A 12,647-nucleotide genomic window follows, 5' to 3' on the forward strand; every position below is an offset into this window, starting at 1 on the left:
GAGTCACCGTCCAATCAATCCCTAACTGATCGATCGGCACAACTACTGGGTTACATGACCTGGCACAGAAATCTCGATCGAATCAGCTGTAGCCCTAGTGGCGCAGTAGCAGCAGGCCGACGGGTGATGGCGCAGCACGGCAGCAGGAGAGGACCAGCGTCCAGCAGCAGCGCAAGCAGGTGAGCACACGGTCGTCTTGGCGTGTAGGTTGTGGCGGAGTAGGGAGTACGCACTAATTAAAGTTAAATCTACTTGTACGACGGGAGTACTAATCAAGGACGCTTCACTCTTTCTGGACAGGTGCTAGCTCGTTGTTGTTTCTCCTTTTCGATCCTAATTACTAATCATAATCAAGGGCACTTCTGCTTCATCGTTTAGGGCAGGTGCTAGTTCATTGCTACCTTCTCTTTTTAATCCTTGTAATTTTGAACAGCTTTCTGCCTTGTAAAGTGCAAGATCAACAGATCAACTTGATATTGATCAACAAATATATAAAAAAAAGGGCAACCTGGTGCATGTAGCTCCCGCTTGCGCAGGGTCCAGGGAAGGGTCCGACCACTTTGGGTCTATAGTACGCAGCCTTTCCCTACATTTCTGTAAGAGGCTGTTTCCAGGACTTGAACCCATGACCTCATGGTCACAAGGCAGCAGCTTTACCACTGCGCCAAGGCTCCCCTTCATTGATCAACAAATATATAAATTGATTAAATGTAATTGAATAACTAGTGAATTGATTTTGTAATTTTGCATGTAGAATTGTTGAAATATGAAGAGGAATTGCGACATTGCATCTCTTTATCGGAAACATGAAGCAAAGAGGATTGCATCTTCAGCTCCAGATGCTACAAAAAAAAAGGGCAACCTGGTGCATGTAGCTCCCGCTTGCGCAGGGTCCAGGGAAGGGTCCGACCACTTTGGGTCTATAGTACGCAGCCTTTCCCTACATTTCTGTAAGAGGCTGTTTCCAGGACTTGAACCCATGACCTCATGGTCACAAGGCAGCAGCTTTCAGCTTCACTTGAAGTTTCCTCTCCACCGCCACCGCCGCCACCACCGCTAGTTTATGGCATTGATCATCTTCCACAGGATCCAGGAGAAAGGTTGCCTATTGCAAGCTATAATGGCAATGATCAAGATGCAGTTCGAAGAGCATATACTCTTAAAGGTGCGTGTCGACTATATGCACATGTTTTGTTTTGTTTTTTGTGGGAGCATGTTTTATTTGTGCTAATGAAAAAAAAATCTAGCTGCCACACCCTAGTGTAAAATCCTAGATCCGCCACTGGTAGCAAGCTACTGCTCTAATTATTTATCAAATTTTCTCATCACGAAGGCAAAAACAACACACTCCAGTAGCTTAGTCACATACCAACTTCACAATGCACATCTGGATGCTGGATATAACATAGAAGAATGGGACTGGGTAGATAGAAAAGAGAAGAAATATTACCAGCGTCGACAGAGGTCGGGGTGTCCTGGTTTGTAGCAGAGGGAGACGACCGGCGTCCTGGTCGGCTGGTCCACTGGAGGGCCTCTGGGACGACTTGATTGGAGCATGTTGGAATAAGCCACGGCGTGTGTGGTCGGGTTCGTCGGGCGCGTCGGGTGCGCGCGGGACGGGCGGGACATACTGGTGCCGTCGGGCTCGTCGGGTTCGTCGGGCGTGTCGGTGACGCGCGGGACGGACGGGACGTGCGGGACGCAGCAGCGTGGCGTGTGTGTATGGGCAGTGTATGAACCATGTGTGTATGCGTGTGTGCGCATGTATGTGTGTGGCGTAGTGGCCACGGTAAACAGGCTAGGCTGTTGATCCGTTGCGAGCCGGACGCGGCGTGAGCGTTGAGCACGTCGTGGGCATGCGGATAGCACCCGTGCATGCAGCAGGGTGGAGTGGGCTGCGTCTTGGTGGAAGCGTGGGCGGTGCGTTTGCTGCTAAGACTATAAAGCCGGCTGTAATCCTGTGTATCGTGGGGGGAAGTGCTAGCCAGTTTGATATAAAAGAAAAGGCTGTACGTGCGGCCTGAAAAAAACTGTGCGTCTTCTACCTCCAGCTACGAGAGAGAGAGAGCTGCAACAACAATTGGTATACAGAGCTTCGGTTCGGGCGATCACCGGCGACCATGGCGCTCGTCCCACACGGCGGTGGCGCGGGCGGATCGGCGACGATGGCGATGCCGATGCTGACCGCGGACAACTACACGGTCTGGGCCATCAAGGCGCAGGCGATCCTCGACGTCCACACCGTATGGGAGGCGGTGGCGCCGGGCGACGCGGCGGTGAACGCGCGGAAGGACAAGATGGCGCGTGCGTTGCTTCTCGGGGCGTTGCCGGAGGATGTGCTGCTGCAGGTGTCGACGAAGCTCACCGCCAGGGAGGTATGGGACTCCCTGAAGGTGAGGTTCGTCGGCGCTGATCGGGTCCGTGCGGCGAGGCTGGGGACGCTGCGCGGCGAATTCGACCGGATGAAGATGGCGGACGGTGAGGAGCTCGATGTGTACGGCGGGAGGCTCGCGGCGATGGCGGCGAGGTATGCCAACCTCGGGGAGACGCTGGGCGACGCAGCACTTGTCAAGAAGTTGCTGGATACGGTGCCGGATCGCCTCTTCCCCGTCGTCGCCGGCATCGAGCAGTTCCACGACGTGACGACGATGGCGTTCGACGAAGCGCTCGGGCGGCTGCGTGCATTCGACGAGCGGGTTCGGCGCCGTGGACAAGACGGTGGCGAGCGCGGGGGTGAGCAGCTGCTCATGACGGCGGCGCAGTGGGCAGCGCGGGAGCGTCGACACGGCGGTGCTCGGGACGACGATGACGGGCGCAGCGTGGCGTCGGGGAGCGGCGGCAACAGGCGCAGGCGCTGCTACAAGTGCGGGGAGCACGGGCACTTCCGGCGCGAGTGCCCGCAGCTGCGGAAAGGACCGGCGGCGGAGCAGGCTCTCTTGGCCGGTGCCAACGTCGACGACGACGGACTCCTCTAGGCCGTGGCTTAGGGGGTGTGTGTTGGAATAAGCCACGGCGTGTGTGGTCGGGTTCGTCGGGCGCGTCGGGTGCGCGCGGGACGGGCGGGACATACTGGTGCCGTCGGGCTCGTCGGGTTCGTCGGGCGTGTCGGTGACGCGCGGGACGGACGGGACGTGCGGGACGCAGCAGCGTGGCGTGTGTGTATGGGCAGTGTATGAACCATGTGTGTATGCGTGTGTGCGCATGTATGTGTGTGGCGTAGTGGCCACGGTAAACAGGCTAGGCTGTTGATCCGTTGCGAGCCGGACGCGGCGTGCGCGTTGAGCACGTCGTGGGCATGCGGATAGCACCCGTGCATGCAGCAGGGTGGAGTGGGCTGCGTCTTGGTGGAAGCGTGGGCGGTGCGTTTGCTGCTAAGACTATAAAGCCGGCTGTAATCCTGTGTATCGTGGGGGGAAGTGCTAGCCAGTTTGATATAAAAGAAAAGGCTGTACGTGCGGCCTGAAAAAAACTGTGCGTCTTCTACCTCCAGCTACGAGAGAGAGAGAGCTGCAACAACAGAGCAGACTCGCAGAGAAAGGCCGGACCGCCGGAGACAACGGACAAAGGGAGGCGAGGGGACCAGGCGGGGGCGTCTGCAGGCGCGGGACGGCGGGAGGCCGGAACGACGGTGAAGGGTGGAGACTGGAGAGGGACAGAGGGAGCGCCAGCGCGGGGTGGCGCGGCCAAGCAGGGCGGCGGCGAAGCGACGCCGCGCCAGGAAGGGGTGGCGGCGGAAGGGGCGGCGGCGCCCGAGGGCTAGGGGAGAACTTTTCTTTTTGCAACTCAGCGAACTGAGCAGTGGATTTCGGCCGAAACGATGTTTTCCACTTCTCCCTCTCTGCCCCTGGCTTGTTCACAGGAAAAAAAAGTTGATTGAGGAGTTTTTCTGGAAACGACATTGAACCCCCGGTTTTGCAAAAACCGCCAAATTCACCCGTTTTCCCAAAAAACGGCCGGTTCAATTGCTCAACCGGTCCGCAATGCTTAAATAACCGCAGTGGTCGCCTGTTAGAGTACGTAATGGGCTTAATGAGCCCCGTTAGTCTTAGGGTTAATTAGAAATAAAAGTCGGGGGTCAAGTAAGCCTTGCTTGGGAGTCAAGTAAACCTCTCTATATAAAGAGAGGAGATGTATCAATCTAATCAAGCAAGAATTAAGAAGGAAATCCCTTCCCTCTTGCCCGGCCATGGGCAAAAAGGCCCCCGGCCGGCCCTCTCGCGCCCTCCTTCTAGCAGCGCCATAACAATTTGGTATCAGATAGCTCAGTTCCGATCATGTCTTCGCCGCCGCCCACCCCGTCGCTTCCGCTGGCGACCGTCACCACCGCACCGCTGCCCTCCCCGTCCGCGCCGCTGGTCGCACCACCGGCCGCCGCCTACACCCCGAAGGAGGTGTTCGGCGTGCTGCGGGACCTAACACAGGTGGTCCAGGAGATCCACCTGTTCTTGGCCGGGTCCTACGGGCCGCCCCCGACTGCGCCGCCCATCGCCGACACCGCGCTGCCTTGGCTGCCATGGCAGCAGCCGCACCAGGCAGCCTTCACCGCGCTTGCCAGGCCGCTGCAGCTGCCATCCATCGCCACCACCGCCCAGCCCTGGCTGCAGCGGCATCCACCGCTCCTGGCGGCCTCCGCCGCGCCCGGCGCTCCGCTGCCACTGCCCGGCACGACACCGCAGCAACCGCTGCAGCTGCAGTAGCCACCGCCGGTCAGCTCCGCCGCCCAGTATGGGATGCCCTACAACGGGACTGCGACGACCTTGTTCCCATCAGCGCCGCCGCCATCCCAAGGCGTCCACATCCAGCAGATCAAGTCCCCGCCGCCGCCATCACCGCTTCCGTCTTGGATCGCTACCCGCCACGTGTCGGCGGCGGTGAGGCTGCAGGCTGCTGCTCGCGGCCTCCTAGCGCGTCGGCGTGTGTGGGAGATGCGTGGTCTGCAGCTGCCGCTCCTTCAAGTTGCCCTTCGCTGCGCAAAGGACCTCAATCTCATCCGCTGTGTCGGGGATTTTGGGCATGCGGTTTCCCCCACGGGCGGCGGACATGATGTTTTCCCCGTGGGCAGCGACCTCAAAGTCTGCGACATCGGCGGTTGAGGGGCGCACCCCTCCTCGACATTCTCCATCGCAAACCCTCCACTCTTCCCTGTGCAGTGCAGACCAACAGCCATACACATGCACTCCTTTTGTCCACATGGTGTCCATGGGATCCAGGTGGCTGTACACGTGCACGTCCAAAATAAAGTGTCACAGTCTATTTCAGGTTGAGAGTAATAACACAAGCCGAGATGTAAAAGGCTTGTTTTTAGGTGTTAGGTTTGTGTTGCATCGAGTCATGGTTATAAGTTGGTTAGGCTGCAGCTCGAGGACAAGCTGCCTGTCCAGGTGGGGTGTAGTGTTAGAGTACGTAATGGGCCTAATGGGCCCCGTTAGTCTTAGGGTTAATTAGAGATAAGAGTCGCTTGCTTAGGGGTCAAGTAAGCCTTGCTTGGGAGTCAAGTAAACCTCTCTATATAAAGAGAGGAGATGTATCAATCTAATCAAGCAAGAGTTAAGAAGGAAATCCCTTCCCTCTTGCCCAGCCGTGGGCAAAAAGGCCCCCGGTCGGCCCTCTCGCGCCCTCCTTCTAGCAGCGCCATAACATCGCCGGTTCTAGTTTTTTCATTAGCACAAATAACCGCCCGTCGTCTTATTTATGACGACCAACCATAGCGGGCCCACTAGTCAGCCAGTGAAAGCGTCCTTTTTAACCACGCGTGCGGCGGGGCCGGCCTCATCCACTTCCGTCCACATCTGGCCCCCCACCACTCCCTTTGCTTCCTCGTCGGCAGCAAGGGCAAGGGCAAGGGCACCCCCGGCGCCTTGTCCTCCCGTGCTCCTCCTCCCCCCCTCCTCCGGCACCGGCGCGTTTCCGCCCAGGTCGCCGCCGCCTGCACATCCCGGTGCACCAAGCGCTGTGGCACTGGGAGTACAGGCAGCCGCTGCCCTACCCCGACGTCACGCTGCCGCACCATTGGCACCTGTATCCGCATGGATCCCGGTGTCGGCGGTTCCGCGTACCCAGCGGGCGCACGATGAGGAGGCGCGCAGGTCACACCCTACACCCTACTATATCCGCCAGATTTCTTAGGGTGTGGCGGGTCTTGTGGGCTGTGATACGCGTAACCCAAGAAGACGCCGCCGAGACGGTGTCCTCAGCTACTGGCAGCATGAGAAAATATGCTTTCAATTGTGTTTCTCTCTCCCTCCCCTATCCCTTGGTGGTTAGGGTAAACTCTTCCCTGTAGACTTTGTCGACGAGCCCGTGGGTTTGTCCCCTCTCTGCCTGTCGCCTTGGCGGCCGGTGGCGGGGAGGGGAATTATTGCCTCCTCTCCAATTAGTAGTTTAGGTTATGCTTTTTTAGTCCTTGCAGGTGTGACGCTCGGACGAATGATGACACTTCTTATTTGAGTTTGTCTTTTGGGTTTCAATCCTTCTTGAGTTCGTCCATCTGAATGTAGTCGACGGAGCTCTGTCGTAGATTTCTGTCGTCTCCTTAGGGCGGCGAGGGTAGGGTTTCTCATCATATGGCGAGATTTGGTGTCAGTTGTTTCAAATCTCTTTAAGAGTTCAACAACTACGATTGCGGCTCCAGGGCGCTGGTCATTAGGGGCACGCGCGCGAAGACTTTTCGGCTCTCATCGACAAGGTCAAGCCAGCTCCGGTAGCAGAGCGGCGACAGTGGCACGGCGGCGGCTCGTTCTGACGGCGATAGTGGTCGTTTGATGGCCTTGAAATCTTGATGTACTTTTTATTACATTTGAGATGCTTTGTACTTCCGGTGAACTTTAATAACAAATTTGTATTGCTTTCGCAAAATAAAACTACCCGTAGCATGGCGCGTAACGAACAAATGGACACGTATGCCGCATTGATTAGTGATTAATATATGTCGTTCTGGGCAGAGGACACGTTCAAGGAGTAGTGTAAAGTGGCAGACAGAGGGGCGCTCCTGCTTAGAGCATCTCCAGCCGTCGACCCCCAAGCACAGTGGCCGGCGCTATTTCGGGCCATTGCCCGGTGCTTTTTAGGCACTGTAGGCGATCTAGGTCCCAGTCACGGCCCCAGGGGCCGACCCCAATCTGTTCAAATTCAAACGCAACATTTCCCGCTACCAAAAAAACGCCTCAAGTCCGATGATCAGTGATGTCTACTACGCAACCTTCTTCTTATAAACGTTGTTGGGCCTCCAACTGTAGATGTTTGTAGGACAGTAGCAAATTTCCCTCAAGTGGATGACCTAAGGTTTATCAATCCGTGGGAGGCGTAGGATGAAGATGGTCTCTCTCAAACAACCCTGCAACCAAATAACAAAGAGTCTCTTGTGTCCCCAACACACCCAATATAATGGTAAATTGTATATGTGCACTAGTTCGGCGAAGAGATTGTGATACAAGTGCAATATGGATGGTAGATATAGGTTTTTGTAATCTTAAAATATAAAAACAGTAAGGTAACAAGTAATAAAAGTGAGCGAAAACGGTATTGCAAAGCTTTGAAACAAGGCCTAGGATTCATACTTTCACTAGTGCAAGTTCTCTCAACAATAATAACATAATTAGATCATATAAGAATCCCTCAACATGCAACAAAGAGTCACTCGAAAGTCACTAATAGCGGAGAACAAACAAAGAGATTATTGTAGGGTACGAAACCACCTCAAAGTTATTCTTTCCGATCAATCCATTGGGCTATTCCTATAAGTGTCACAAACAGCCCTAGAGTTCGTAGTAAAATAACACCTTAAGACACACATCAACCAAAACCCTAATGTTACCTAGATACTCCAATGTCACCTCAAGTATCCGTGGGTATTATTATAAGATATGCATCACACAATCTCAGATTCATCTATTCAACCAACACAAAGAACTTCAAAGAGTGCCCCAAAGTTTCTACCGGAGAGTCAAGACGAAAACGTGTGCCACCCCCTATGCATAAGTTCACAAGGTCACTGAACCCGCAAGTTGATCACCAAAACATACATCTAGTAGATCACGTGATATCCCATTGTCACCACCCATAAGCAATGCAAGACATACATCAAGTGTTCTCAAATCCTTAAAGACTCAATCCGATAAGATAATTTCAAAGGGAAAACTCAATCCATTACAAGAGAGTAGAGGGGAGAAACATCATAAGATCCAACTATAATAGCAAAGATCGCGGTACATCAAGATCGTGCCAAATCAAGAACACGAGAGAGAGAGAGAGAGAGAGAGAGAGAGAGAGAGATCAAACACATAGCTACTGGTACATACCCTCAGCCCCGAGACTGAACTACTCCCTCCTCATCACGAAGAGCGTCGGGATGATGAAGATGGCCACCGGTGATGGATTCCCCCTCCGGCAGGGTGCCGGAACGGGCTCCCGAGAGGTTTTTGGTGGCTACAGAGGCTTGCGGCGGCGGAACTCCCGATCTAGGTTTCTTTCTGGAAGTTTGGGTATTTATAGGAGGGTTTGGCGTCGAGAACAAGTTAGGGGGACCCACGAGGAGTCCACGAGGCACAGGGGCGCGCCCCCCACCCTCATGGGCCCCATGGGACTCCTCTCCGATAACTTTTTGTTCCAGTATTTTTTATATTTTCCAAAAAAATCTCCGTTAATTTTCAGCGCATTCCGAGAACTTTTATTTCTGCACAAAAACAACACCATGGTAGTTCTACTGAAAACAACATCAGTCCGGGTTTGTTCTAACCAAATCATACCAAAATCATGTAGAAATATTATAAACATGGTATGAATACATCAAAAATTATAGATACGTTGGAGACGTATCAGCACACCCAAGCTTAATTCCTACTCGTCCTCGAGTAGGTAAATGATAAAAACAGAATTTTTGATGTGGAATGCTACCTAACATATTTATCAATGTAATCTTCTCTATTGTGGCAAGAATATTCAGATCCATAAGATTCAAAACCAAAGTTTAATATTGACATAAAAATAATAATACTTCAAGCATACTAACAAAGCAATCATGTCTTCTCAAAATAACATGGCCAAAGAAAGCTATCCCTACAAAATCATATAGTCTGGCTATGCTCTATCTTTATCACACAAAATATTTAAATCATGCACAACCCCGGTTTCAGCCAAGCAATTGTTTCATACTTTAGTATTCTCAAACGTTTTCAATCTTCACGCAATACATGAGCGTGAGCCATGGACATAGTACTATAGGTGGAATAGAATGGTGGTTGTAGAGAAGACAAAAAGGAGGAAGATAATCTCACATCAACTAGGCGTATCAACGGCCTATGGAGATGCCCATAGATAGATATCAATGTGAGTGAGTAGGGATTGCCATGCAACTGATGCACTAGAGCTATAAGTGTATGAAATATCAAAAAGAAACTAAGTGGGTGTGCATCCAACTTGCTTGCTCACAAAGACCTAGGGCATTTTGAGGAAGCCCATCATTGGAATATACAAGCCAAGTTCTATAATGAAAAATTCCCACTAGTATATGAAAGTGACAACATAGGAGACTCTCTATCATGAAGATCATGGTGCTACTTTGAAGCACAAGTGTGGTAAAAGGATATTAACATTGCCCCTTCTCTCTTTTTCTCTCATTTTTTGTTTTCTCTTTTTTTTGGGGGGGGGGCTTCTCTTTTTTTTGGCCTCTTTTTTTTGTCCGGAGTCTCATCCCGACTTGTGGGGGAATCGTAGTCTCCATCATCCTTTCCTCACTGGGACAATGCTCTAATAATAATGATCATCACACTTCTATTTACTTACAACTGAAGAATTACAACTCAATACTTAGAACAAAATATGACTCTACATGAATGCCTCCGGCGGTGTACCGGGAAGTGCAATGATTCAAGAGTGACATGTATGAAAGAATTATGAACGATGGTTTTGCCACAAATATGATTTCAACTACATGATCATGCAAAGCAATATGACAATGATGAAGCGTGTCATAATAAACGGAACGGTGGAAAGTTGCATGGCAATATATCTCGGAATGGCTATGGAAATGCCATAATAGGTAGGTATGGTGGCTGTTTTGAGGAAGGTAATGGTGCGTGTATGGTACCGGCGAAAGTTGCACGGCACAAGAGAGGCTAGCAATGGTGGAAGGGTGAGAGTGCGTATAATCCATGGACTCAACATTAGTCATAAAGAACTCACATACTTATTGCAAAAATCTATAAGTCATCAAAACAAAGTACTAGGTGCATGCTCCTAGGGGAAGGGTTGGTAGGAGTTAACCATCGTGTGATCCCAACCTCCACACATAAGGAAGGCAATCAATAAATAAATCATGCTCCAACTTCATCACATAACGGTTCACCATACGTGCATGCTACGGGAATCACAAACTTTAACACAAGTATCTCTCAAATTCACAACTGATCTACTAGAATGACTCTAATATCACCATCTTCATATCTCAAAACAGTAATAAAGAATCAAACTTCTTATAGTATTCAATGCACTTTATATGAAAGTTTTTATTATATCCCTCTTGGATGCCCATCATAATAGGACTAGTTTTATAACCTAAGAAAATTACCATGTTGTTCTAAAAGACTCCCAAAATAATATAAGTTAAGCATGATAGTTCATCTATTTCTTCAAAATAAAACCACCATCGTGCTCTTAAAGGATATAAGTGAAGCACGAGAGCAAATGACAAACTACTCTGAAAGATATAAGTGAAGATCAATGAGTAGTCGAATAATTATGTAACTATGTGATGACTCTCTAACATTTAAGAATTTCATATCTTAAGTACTTTATTCAAACAGCAAGCAAAACAAAATAAAATGACATGACGCCCCAAGCAAAACACATACCATGTGGTGAATAAAAATATAGCTCCAAGTAAAGTTACCGATGAATGAAGATGAAAGAGGGGATGCCTTCCGGGGCATACCCAAGCTTAGGCTCTTGGTTGTCCTTGAATATTACCTTGGGCTTCCTTGGGGGTCCCCAAGCTTAGGCTCTTGCCACTCCTTATTCCATAGTCCATCTAATCTTTACCCAAAACTTGAAAACTTCACAACACAAAACTCAATAGAGAACTCATAAGCTCCGTTAGTATAAGAAAATAAATCACCACTTTTGGTACTGTTGTGAACTCATTCTAAATTCATATTGGTGTAATATCTACTGTATTCCAACTTCTCTATGGTTCATACCCTCCGATACTACGCATAGATTCATCAAAATAAGCAAACAACACATAGAAAACATAATCTGTCAAAAACAGAACAGTCTGTAGTAATCTGTAACTCTATAATACTTCTGTAACTCCAAAAATTCTGAAATAAACTAGTGGACGTGAATAATTTGTATATTAATCTTCTGCAAAAAGAATCAACTTAAACCACTCTTCTGTTAAAAATGACAATTATTCTCGTGAGCGTAAAGTTTCTGTTTTTTACAGCAAGATCGCATTAACTTTCACCCAAATCTTCCCAAAGGTTCTACTTGGCACTTTATTGAAAAAAAGCTATAAAACATGATTACTACATTAGCTTAATCATGTGAACACACAAAAACAGTAGGGGTAAATATTGGGTTGTCTCCCAATAAGCGCTTTTCTTTAATGCCTTTTAGCTAGGCATGATGATTTCAATGATGCTCACATAAATGATAAGAATTGAAACACAAAGAGAGCATCAAGAGAATATTACTAACACATTTAAGTCTAACCCACTTCCTATGCATAGGGATTTTGTGAGCAAACAACTTATGGGAACAAGAATCAACTAGCATAGGAAAGCAAAACAAGCATAACTTCAAGATTTTAAGCACATAGAGAGGAACCTTGATATTATTGCAATTCCTACAAGCATATATTCCTCCCTCATAATAATTTTCAGCATCATCATGAATTAATTCAACAATATAACCATCACATAAAGCATTCTTTTCATGATCCCCAAGCATATAAATTTTATTACTCTCCACATAAGCAAATTTCTTCTCTTGAATAGTAGTGGGAGAAAACTCAACAAAATAACTATCATGTGAGGCATAATCCAATTCAAAATTAAAATCAAGAGAAAAGTTTCATGGTTATCATTATTCTTTATATCATACATGTCATCACAATGATCATCATATATAGCAACTTTTTTCTCATAATCAACTGGAACCTCTTCTGAAATAGTGGATTCATCACTAAATAAAGTCATGACCTCTCCAAATCCACTTTCATAAATATCACAATAAGATTCAACACCCTCCAAAATAGTGGGATCATTACTTCCTAAAGTTGACACTCTTCCAAACCCACTTTCATCAATATAATCATCATAAATAGGAGGCATGCTATCATCATAATAAATATTCTCATCAAAACTTGGGGGACTAAAAATATCATCTTCAGAAAACATAGCATCCCCGAGCTTGTGGCTTTGCATATCATTAGCATCATGGATATTCAAGGAATTCAACTAACAACATTGCAATCATGCTCGTCATTCAAAGGTTGTATGCCAAACATTTTATTGCATTCTTCTTCTAACACTTTGGCACAAATATCGGAGTCCTTATTTTCTGAAGATGAAGACATTAAAAAGATGAAGCATATGAGGCAACCTCAATTCCATTTTTTTGTAGTTTTCTTTTATAGACTAAACTTGTGA

The 12,647-nt window shown here is 48.7% G+C and overlaps 1 protein-coding gene across 2 annotated transcripts in view; it reads right to left on the minus strand.

Annotated features, from left to right (window-relative positions):
- LOC119323007 overlaps window positions 1-1,556 on the minus strand; it is a 16,949-nt gene extending 15,393 nt beyond the window's left edge. For both annotated transcript variants that reach the window (XM_037596564.1, XM_037596562.1), the window contains exon 1: window positions 1,451-1,556. The gene's annotated coding sequence lies outside the window, so the exon portion shown is untranslated. The remainder of the gene's footprint in view (window positions 1-1,450) is intronic.
- Between the last annotated feature and the right edge of the window lie 11,091 nt (window positions 1,557-12,647).

The sequence above is a fragment of the Triticum dicoccoides genome, chromosome 6B, assembly GCF_002162155.2.
Source record: "Triticum dicoccoides isolate Atlit2015 ecotype Zavitan chromosome 6B, WEW_v2.0, whole genome shotgun sequence".
Lineage (NCBI taxonomy): Eukaryota > Viridiplantae > Streptophyta > Magnoliopsida > Poales > Poaceae > Triticum > Triticum dicoccoides.